We start from the raw sequence: 10,173 nt of genomic DNA, 5'->3' as shown, positions 1-10,173 counted from the left end.
CGGGAGCGGGCCTCGCCGCCTCCCCCTTCCCTGGAGAAAAACTTACGGGAGGATTTTCTATTTTCAACATTTCGTTCTATGGCTTTCTTTCTTCTTTAAAGTGGTGGCGCTGAGCGCGGTCCTGGCAGCGAGGGCAGCGCCTCCCTCCGGCCTCCCGCGCTGAAGCCGGTGCGACTCAGGCGCTGTCACAGCCTGGGAAGCGGCTGTGCTAGGTGGGAGCGGTGTTGGCCAGCGGTGCGCGCGTCCTTCTGGCGAGGTCAGCTTTTTGTTTGTTCTTCTCCACTTGAAAGCTCCCCGCTTAGCTTCTCATGGTCTTCTCTGCCGCTTTCGCTTGTTAAAACATTGATTTAAATTTTGAAACAAGTATTTTTGCATTTTACTCATTAAAATAGGGAGGGGAAAATACTTGCTTTGGGGGGGCAAGACTTTCCGATGAATCGTGAAACATTTTACCACTTTGTAATGTCACCTGACTGCCCCCCTTCTGGTTTAGATTCCTGATCAAGGAGAGGGGCCAGGACAGCTGGTATCCTGGGCAGCAATGAAGACGTAGCCGCGCCGACCTTTGCTTATAGTGCCAGGTAAGTGCGCCTGTCTCATTCAGTACTTTGGTTATGTTTGAAATGTGCTAAATTTCATTTTATTTTCAGTAGTTGGATTAATGACAAGCTTTTATTTCAAGACAGCAATACTTTTTCCAAGTAATGCAGTTACTTAGCTTTGAATCCTCTTTTTCGGTTTTGAAAGACTGTAATCTACGTTTAACTTTGCCAACTTTTTAAGTATTTATCTCTTCTCAGAGTGGCAAGTGACTTAATAGCACAGCTACAAGAGTTACATAATTCTTTTTTTTATAAAAATGTTCACTGAAAGCACTATTTTTCCCTTTTTTCAAGTTAGAACAAAATCTAATCATTCTAAAATACAGTACCATGTAATCAAATGGCTAGCATAATCTTGACTATGCTACAAAATATTTATTTAAATACAATGGTATAGAAAATTAAAGAATGATTTTTTTAAGCTTACAACATTTCAGAGGTATATTTCCTAGAATTCTTAGACAGGAGCACCCTAATGGATTACGTGGTTGGTTTCTGTGGGGGAAACAAGTATAAATCTCTGGAATATTGTTCCAGTTCTGCTCTTAGAATCAATAATTTTGGATTCTTTGCAGGAAGGTATTTTATTACACTTGGCAAGACTAAATTTAAAAAACATAACAAAAAGCAAAAGAAAAACCTTAGGGACATCATTAAGGTGTGGATATGGTTCCTGTTTTTAGCAAAGCGCAATTCCTTTCTTCATTTTCTCCAGAAATGACTCAGTTGACATAAAAAATGAAGATAAGTGAGCTGTGCTGGAGATGCACATTTATCCATGAAATGTAGCCTTCATCTTCCCTCTTCATTTATCAAATTTCTGTCACGGTTTTCCTCGTGCTATTGTGTTGTTGTTTTTCTTTTTGTTACCACGATTGAGATAAAAGACTGGGTGGGAGTTAGAGTGTTTGGACTGCACTGTATTGGATGACAGAGTATGTGGCATTTTAAAAAGAACTATGTTTGATTTCCTAAAAATAGAAAAATGAGCAGCCTTGGCCAAACGTTAATAACCCCGGAGTGCTTCTTCACAAATTCTTTGCTGTGTAGAAAAAGTCCAGTGGCTAATAGGCTTGGGTGACTCGGGGCCAGCCTGAGGGAGGGCACGCGGGATCGGTTCCCTCTTGGGTCTTGTGATGTCTAATGTTTTTGACTTGGGTGGAGGAAAAAAGAACAATGTCAAAACCTCGTGATAATGTTAGCAAAGCGTCAGAATAAACTAGCAAAAGAGAGTGACAGTCAAAAGCTGATGAAGTTCTACTTGGCAAATGCAGGGTTAGGGGAGATTTACACTCAGAAGTTAGGTTCTCAGAATCATGAGCTTGGGTGGCAGAAGCACGAGGCTGCACAGCACACGTGGGATTTGAGGGGCAGTCACAGTGCCGTGGAGCCTCAGCACACATGCAGGGGGCAGTGCCAGGGAGCCTCTCGTGGGAACTGGGGCCGTCATCTTTGTCCAGGAACGACTCCTCGCTTTGTTGGAGTGGAGGTTTGAATGTCCTGCAGCCGTGCCCCCCACCCGGCTCCCTGGGAGCCCGAGTGCCGCCTAGGAGGAGAGCGAATGGCTATGTTGTTCCTTGCACATCGTGTGGGCTCGGTCATGGCGAAATCCCAGGCAAGAGAGTTCATCGTTTGACTCAGATACTTAGTAGTGCTAGGCCATAAAAGCCTCGCAATCGGGATGCCCTGTGTCCTGAACACATCCTTTACAGAGCCTGTCCCAGCAGGTTTCCTCCTCAGCTAATTGCTGCTCACCATATATTTATCTTCATTCAGTAGCTTGTCCCAGCTCATTGTTGTATTTTCTGCCACGCCCTACCCTAAAACGTTTCCACGCTCCCATATCTTACTTCCCTTCGTCCTGTCAGGAAGAGATGTGCTGCCATCTCAGGGCTCCGTCCTTCTCCGTCCCTGTGCTTTGATACCACCTGCTCAGGTCTCCACACTTCCCAGCCCCTCTCTTGCCTGCTCCTCCCCCAGTTGAAGTTGGATTGTCTCTACACTCTTCTTCCTGCTGGAACACTTTCTTGTTGCTCCTTAAAGAACTCCTACTGATCCTTCAAAACCCATCTCCACAGCTTTCAGGGAAGCTGAGGGAAGGGAAGCTTTCCTCTATAGACATTGCTTAGTTCTGAGACTAAGACATTGCCTGGCTTCTGTGAAGTGCCACAGAAGGGCATGGATATATGAGTGAGTGAGTGAATGAGGGAAAGGTAGAAAGTGAATAAAGAGATGTCTCATATCTGAACCTCTGCCATTTCTGTTTGCAAGAAGGTCTTGTAAGCAGAGAGCAGACTTTGCTTTCTCAGGTGATGTTCCCCCACCTCCACCATGTCTGGAAGTCATGGTTCTACAGACACATCACCTTGTAGGCCCTCAGGAGCTCTGCAAGCTCAGGAGCAATCTCTACCAAATATCATAAGATAGTACTGATCCAATCTTCTTGAGAATGAACGTGGCGTAAATGCAGCTATGAGACATTCCACTCACGGCAGTGGCTGTCCCATAGGATCATACCATTGAGGGACATTGCAGCCTTCAAAATTTGTGGAAGTTAGCTCCATGAAATTCTTATGATGCATTTCTCAGAACTCCTTTCCGTTGTTAGGTGATGCTGGTCTATACTATAGAACTATCATGTAGTAACTTGGCATATTTGAAAAGCCAGATAATCAAGTAGAACAGTTTGTGTCTGTGGAAGTGGTTTTCTTTTTTTTTTTTTTTTTAACTTTTAAGATGTTACTTTTAAGATATTTTCATTTCTCAGAATGAGGTATAAAATCTGTAAGCTTTTAATGAGTGTCAGCTTTGACCACCTCAATCCTAATTTATTCTCTGGAGTCATAGTTTGTTTTCCACACTTGAGGCTTCCCGAGGAGGTTCACACTGGTGCCACAACGGGCATTGAGGGACCTGTGCCTTCTGGCCAGTTCTAACTTCTTCCTGTGACTCCTTCGTGGTACTTTTCTTCCTGTTGATTCTTGATTAGGCCTTGTTTCTTGTCTTTCCTATTCTGTTCTGTGGCTCTGCTTTTTCAGATTCCCCGTGCAGGGTATTAGGTTCAAGCTTCCAAGCCTGGTCTGTTCTTCAGCCTCTCACTTCTAGAGCTGCTGCACTTTCCCACTCATGGGCAGAATTGCCAGGGGAGGAGCCTTTCCTAAGCCCTAACGTGGGCTGGGCTGGCCATGGTGCCTCTCTTTTGCCTATTTTTCCCATTGTTTACAACTGTTCATTTGTTAGATTCCATCCTTTCACCATCCCTATCCCTGAAGGAGATATGGTCTCTACATTTTTACCATGTTTCGTTACTTATTTTTTCATATTCATAGTCACAATCAAATGTTTGGATGAGTTTCTGGTATCGGGAAACCATCACCGGACCCGGTTCCTGCTGGTGTTTTGCTTTGCCTAGCTTGACAATGTGTCTCCCTTCTTCCCTCAGATTCTGTCTTTCTTTTTAAACGTTGTCTTTTCTGTGCCACCATGAAGGGGAAGGATTTGAACCCAGGCAATCTCACCCCAGAGCCAGTGCCTACTTAGTTAAATCAGTTGTTTAAGTCAAAGGGAGGAGAAGCAACCTGAGGAGGCTTTTTCAGATCAATGGATTATCAAAAAAATGCTCTCTCCAAACACTGGGATGATAATCAGCCTTGAAAGGAAGAGATTTCTGATACCTACTACAATCTGGATGAACTTTTAGGACATTGTGCCAGACATAACAGCACACATTCTGTGTGACTCCACTTACATGAGGGGAAAGTAGAATGGAGGTTGCCAGGTGCTGGTGGGTAAGGACAGTGGGGACTTGTTCAGTGGGTATAGGGTTAAATTTTGCAAGATGAGGAAGTTCTGGTCCTTGGCTACACATCCATGAATATGCTTGGCACACTTTCTGTGAATGTACTTAATGTTACTGAGTTGTGCACTTACAAATGGTTTCAACAGTAAATTTTATTTTAAATGTACTTTATTACAATTAAAAGTAAAAAGTCAGAGTGCTTGCTTTTATGAAGATATTGTTCTTTCACAAGAAAAGAATAAGAAGCATTTCTTCGATTTAGAGACCTTATGTTTTGAGCTTTATTTCTCCTTGCTTTGATTTTTAAATTGTTTTTTTATTTAAAAATAAATAAATCTGTCATTTAATATACAATGACAAAAACAAACCATATTTATATTGGTAAGATCTTCTGGATTTAATTTTAGACCTCATTATCCCTGTTCTTATTGTTGCCTATTTTTGAAGTAAAATCTGATTCAGAATTATTCACTTCCTCACCTGCTTTTCTTTAGCAAAGATAATAGGATCTTATTGCTCATCCAGAAATACTTGTATGACACTTTAAAGATTACTTTTATGATTAAGAGCAGAAATGTTTGCTCTTTCACAAGCAGAGGGCCTGACAGACTCCAGGGCTTGATATGATTACTCATAAGCCAGCCACTTTAGTCTTTTTGCTTTTTTCCCTCTCATCATGATAATAAAGCTTTCTCATGGCAAAGCATGGCTCTGAAAGTACAAATAACAGTATAATTTTGAAAGAGTGTAATTTTGAAAGCAGTTTGGAAGCAGTTCTTCTTCTACACCAAGGTTCCGACCCATGATGCAATATCTTTCTCAAAGAATTTAAAAAGAGACTGGAATCACATCAGCCAGGATTCTATGAGCTGAGATGGAGGGCAGGCAAAAATGTGAGGGAGCTGCCTGGTGAGAGGTGGGCTGAGATGGCACTGAAAAAGACAGAGCAGAGGGTGAAGGGGAAGAATTATAAACCTAGCGGAAGTACACAGCTCAGTGTCACTTAGCTTTTGAACCTTACAAACATAATCATAGAGTCTGGTCCGACTGTCATAAAATTGATCTATTCTATTAAGCAAATTTAGAATCCAAGTTGATACTTTAAATTCTTTTCTAAAGTTATTTTAAAAATACACTAATCAAAAATATTACTGAAGGATCACACTGAAAAGTTTTAATTTGTGTATTTTCAACTCTCTAGATACACATGGAGGCTTACTTTGTGCTAGGAGTTCTGTGTGCCCTGTGGTCACCAGGTAGCAGTTCTTGGATAGGGACACAGTCTCTAATGAAGGTCTCAGTCATCCACAGAGAAATGAGAAAAAGTGTGTGTGGGTTTCAAAGAGCCAATGTTCCCTTTAAAGGACTAACTTTTACCTTGAAGTTTTGGCCTTTCTCCTATTTATTAAAATGGAGGGTCCGGGGATTTAGCTCAGTGGTTCCACCACCTGCCTCGCAAGGCCCAGAGTCCAATCCCCGGTACCAAAAAAAAAAAAAAAAAAGGAAATCTTCTTTTAACGTGGCTAATTAACTATACTAATTAATGATGGTTAATTTTCAAAACTTTACTTATGAGCAAAATTAAATGTGGAATATTATTTAACATTCTTGGTTTCAAGAAACAGAAATCAACTGGGCTAACTTGAGCCAAAAAGGAATTAATTAACAAAATTGATGGGAATGCTGGGAAAACCAGATTCTTGTGTATAATAGAAGCTTGTGGCCAGGACTTCTTGTTGAAATTGTTTACTAACTCTGTAAAACATGTGAATAGCAACTTTGTTCCTAGCATACAGGATACGTGCCGAAGAGTAGAGGTCTTGAGAAGGGGAAGAAAAGAATAAATTAATACATGATTCATGTCAATAGACTTTGATGGTAATTTTTTGAACTTTATTTTTTCCCCTTTTTTTAGCAAAGTGAATGAAACTATTTACCTGTCATCTTGGAAAAGTCACATTTGTTGTCATTTGAGTCATGAACTAACACTGGAATAAGGGTTGTGCCCGGGAATGGATTAATTAACCGCATGTGTGTATTTATCAATTTTCTGGTGCTGCAGCAAAATACCTGACACCCACAGCTTAAAAGTAGAACAGTTTATTTTTGCTCGCAGTTCCATCCACAGTTGGCTGGCTCTCAAAAACTGCATGGGCAAGGGCCTGGCTGGGGAAAGCTACTGAACCTGTGGCATCCAGGAGGCAGAGAGAGAGGAGGAGTCCATGATCAGAACTCACCCCCCGGGTCACACCCCAGTGGCCCACCTCTTTGGGCCTCCTAACTGCACATGGAGCTGTGAACACATCAGTGGATGAATGCACTGCTGAGCATAGTGTCTGAATGATCCAATCCCCTCCCAAAAGCCCCACTTCTGGACCCGAAATTTTTCAGAGACATTTTAGACCTAAATCATGACAATGTGGGTCACCTGGGTTGTTTTTGTGTTACATGGCCACTTAGCTTTTCTTCCCCTGAAGTCTGTACTGTATGTTGTAGTCTCAGGTTCATCTTACCATGACCTGATTGAAAGTTACTTCTTATTTTTATATTTGCAAATCAGCACTGGATTGCTGTGGTTAGGATGGGTTTGTCCCCAAAGATTTATGTGTTGGAAGCCTGGTCCTCGGTTTCATGATGTTAGGAGGAAATGGAACATTTAGGAAGTGGAGTTTAATGAGAGTCCTTGGATAATTGAGTCCATGTCTTGAGGAGGGATTAAAGTACTTCTTCTGGGACCCCTTGGTTTGCTCCTGCCTGGCGATGGCCTGACCCCTCTGGCCTCCTGTCTGGCACCGTGGCCTCATCCTCTTGCACACGCTCCTGACAGGACAACATCTGCCCTAAGATCCTCACCAGAGCTGAGCTGATGCTGGTGCCATCCCTTAAAATTCCAGAACTGTGAGCTAAATAAACCTGATTTTTTAACATAAAAATCCAACTCCAGATATTTGGTTACAGCAACTGAGAGCAGAAAAATATACAGATTATTCATGTTAAATATTCTGACTTCTCTCCAACACTTGACGTTTTGACCACTGTCCTTAAAATGCTCACTTCCCTTGGCTGATTTAAATAATGTGATAATAAGTTCCTGTAGTACTTTCATAGTTCTGTGGTTATTTCTACATAGTCTTCCTTTTCATCCCTTAAAACATGAACATCCCCTAGCATTCCAGGCTTTCTGTTCTTCTCATCTGCTTCATCTTTGTAGTTTCTTTCGAATTAAGTAGTAATATTTTATCCCTTTACTGCTGACTTCCAAATGTGTACCCCCAGGTCACCCTATTTTCCTGATCTATGGGCTTTGGGCCACTTCTACCACATACTCCACCAGCTCCCCAATCCATTACATTCCCAGCTAAGACCCTGCGTTCTCCTCACCTGTCACCAATCTCAACCCCTCCCTCCTGGCTCCTAGTAACCAAGCCAGAAATGCAGAAGACATACTTGGTATCTGTCCTTACAAGACTCACCATGCTTACCTACCTGTTGCCAAACATTAGCATTCTACCTTCTATCTCTCTTAAACTTGCACCGTTTTCCTCGTTTTCTACCATCTCTGGTTAGTTCAGCCCTTTATTTATCCTTTGAACTTTGACTAGTGCAATGCTGTCCTTAGTTTATCCTGTGCCCCTCCCTGCCCTATAGCACCCCTCACCCTCTGCCATCGCAGTGGCCTCATAGGATACATCTCTGCTCACGCTGCTCTTGGTCAGCGTCTGTAGCAGCACCCAGCACCTGCAGTGTTAATTTAAGGCCTTTCTTCCTCTCATGTCCTGTTCATTTTTCCTCATTTTCTACCATCTCTGGTTAGTTCAGGCCCTTATTTATCCTTTGCACTTTGGCTAGTGCAATGCTGTCCTTAGTTTATCCTGTGCCCCCTCCCTGCCCTATAGCACCCCCCCACCCTCTGCCATCGCAGTGGCCTCATAGGATACATCTCTGCTCACGCTGCTCTTGGTCAGCATCTGTAGCAGCACCCAGCACCTGCAGTGTTAATTTAAGGCCTTTCTTCCTCTCATGTCCTGTTCTGTAGTGTGCCAACTATACCTAACCCCAGGCCCTTCCTTAACACTGCCCCCTCTCCCCTTGACCAATGTTATCATTGTTTCATCCTACTGAGATGCCTTTCCAGACTTAGTAGCTTGTCCAATTCTTAGTTATTCTCAGTCTTGGCTTAGGCAGTCCCTTCTTCCTGGCCTTTTCCTCTGGGTGGAGTTCGGAGGCTGACTTGCTTCTTATAACCCTTATGGAGTGTCGTTATCAACATTTTTTGGTTCTTCTTACCCTTTAGCTGTGATTTCATAATCACAGTCAGTGCCTGCATGGTGTCTTGGCCATCGCAGGTGCCCAGCAAATGTTTAGTGAGTAAATGATTTCTGGGTGTGGATAGCAAGTGGGACCACCTACTCTTTCGGTAAGGAAGGTGGTAAAAAGCGTGGCAGAGGATTTGAACCTTCAGTCAGTTTGAAGCAGTATCCATTTCTTCTTACCTCTTCGGCTAGTCTCTACCTTCTCTCTCACGGGAGAGCTCTCATGTCTTCCCGAAAACATTAATGGGAGAAACTGGAGATTAAAATTTACTGTACAGTAGGGGCCAGGGATTTAGCTAAGTGGTTCTACTGCCCGCCTCGTGAGCTCAAGGTCCCAAGTTCAGCTCTGCCCCCCCAAAAGAATTACTGTACAGGAATGAAAGAAACTAGTTAACTCTGAGAGAGTAAAAATTACAAAAATCACTCCTGGTTATCCTGTCTACTACACTGCTAATTACTTTTTATCAAATTGTTTCATTGTGGTTTGAGGAACAAAACTAGAAACACAGAGACATCAGTATTTTAAGTGTGCATGCTGATGTCTTTGCAGACATTCAGGCGGTCTCCTTCCCTTTAAAAGCAGACGAAAGGTGTTGGTTAACTGTTTTTATTCAAGTGAATTTCTGCTTCCTTAATTTAAGGGTGTATGTGTTTCTGTCCACCGCTTTCCTCCTTTTTGTTCTGCAGTTTGGTATTGTGGCCATTTCTGGGCTGTTCCAAGAGGCAGTTTGCGTTGACAGGGGCGCTGGGACCTTTTTGCTGTCTCCTGCTAGCTATGTGAGCCTGCACAAGTTACCCCCTCTGCACTTCATTTCTCCATCTGAACAAGGAAATGAATGATGCTTTTTGGAGTCCTAATGATTGAACAATCATAGGTATGCAATAAACTTCTATCAGCATTAACTAACATGATATAAACCTTTGAACTATTCTAAATGGAGAAAGCAATCACTGATCAGCACTTCTTTTTCCTCTCCCAACTTGCACGCTTGGAAGAATTCAATTATTTTTTGTAAATTTATTAATTAAACACAGATTAGCTTGACTGTCAACCACGAGCAGTCATTGTAGGGGATGCAGGGAGGTGTGGGAGTCATCTTCAAGGGACAATGCACAGGCAGAACGTGAATTTACAGTTTGGGTCCAAGTTGAGAAAGAGCATGAGACATGAGTTTCAGGGGCGGGAAGAGGAGCCTCCTACCCACCCGGAAAGGAAGGAACACAGGAACCAGTGTCCAAGTGGTGCTTCAGCCCAATTCTCGCAGAGTGTTTAGTAATTATCCTGGTGAACTCCGATCAGCTGCCAGTACCTTTTAAGTCCAGGTGCCCGTTTTCTGTGTACTGGGGCTCCAGTTTGTTTGGTGTAAGATGAAAATCATTCTTATTCACACCTGTGAAGAACCTACAGACACCTCTGACAGAATTAACTTCTGTCCTTTGAGTATGGCTCCTCCGAGGG

The 10,173-nt window shown here is 42.8% G+C and overlaps 1 protein-coding gene across 5 annotated transcripts in view; it reads left to right on the top strand.

Moving 5' to 3' along the window:
- The window catches only part of Csgalnact1 (chondroitin sulfate N-acetylgalactosaminyltransferase 1), a 296,177-nt gene that overhangs the window by 126,435 nt on the left and 159,569 nt on the right, over positions 1–10,173 (top strand). For 3 of the 5 annotated variants that reach the window (XR_004517882.1, XM_010624869.3, XM_033765461.1), the window contains exons 1-2: positions 142–256; positions 494–581. The gene's annotated coding sequence lies outside the window, so the exon portion shown is untranslated. Of the gene's footprint in view, positions 1–141; positions 257–493; positions 582–10,173 lie in introns of those variants that run through there. The other 2 variants (XM_010624876.3, XM_010624871.3) reach the window with 1 other exon arrangement.

Source organism: Fukomys damarensis, unplaced genomic scaffold, assembly GCF_012274545.1.
Source record: "Fukomys damarensis isolate Sample0158 unplaced genomic scaffold, DMR_v1.0_HiC HiC_scaffold_18, whole genome shotgun sequence".
Taxonomy (NCBI): Eukaryota; Metazoa; Chordata; class Mammalia; order Rodentia; family Bathyergidae; genus Fukomys; species Fukomys damarensis.
Note: the sequence above shows the minus strand (reverse complement) of the source record. Positions and strands in the feature narration are given on the sequence as shown.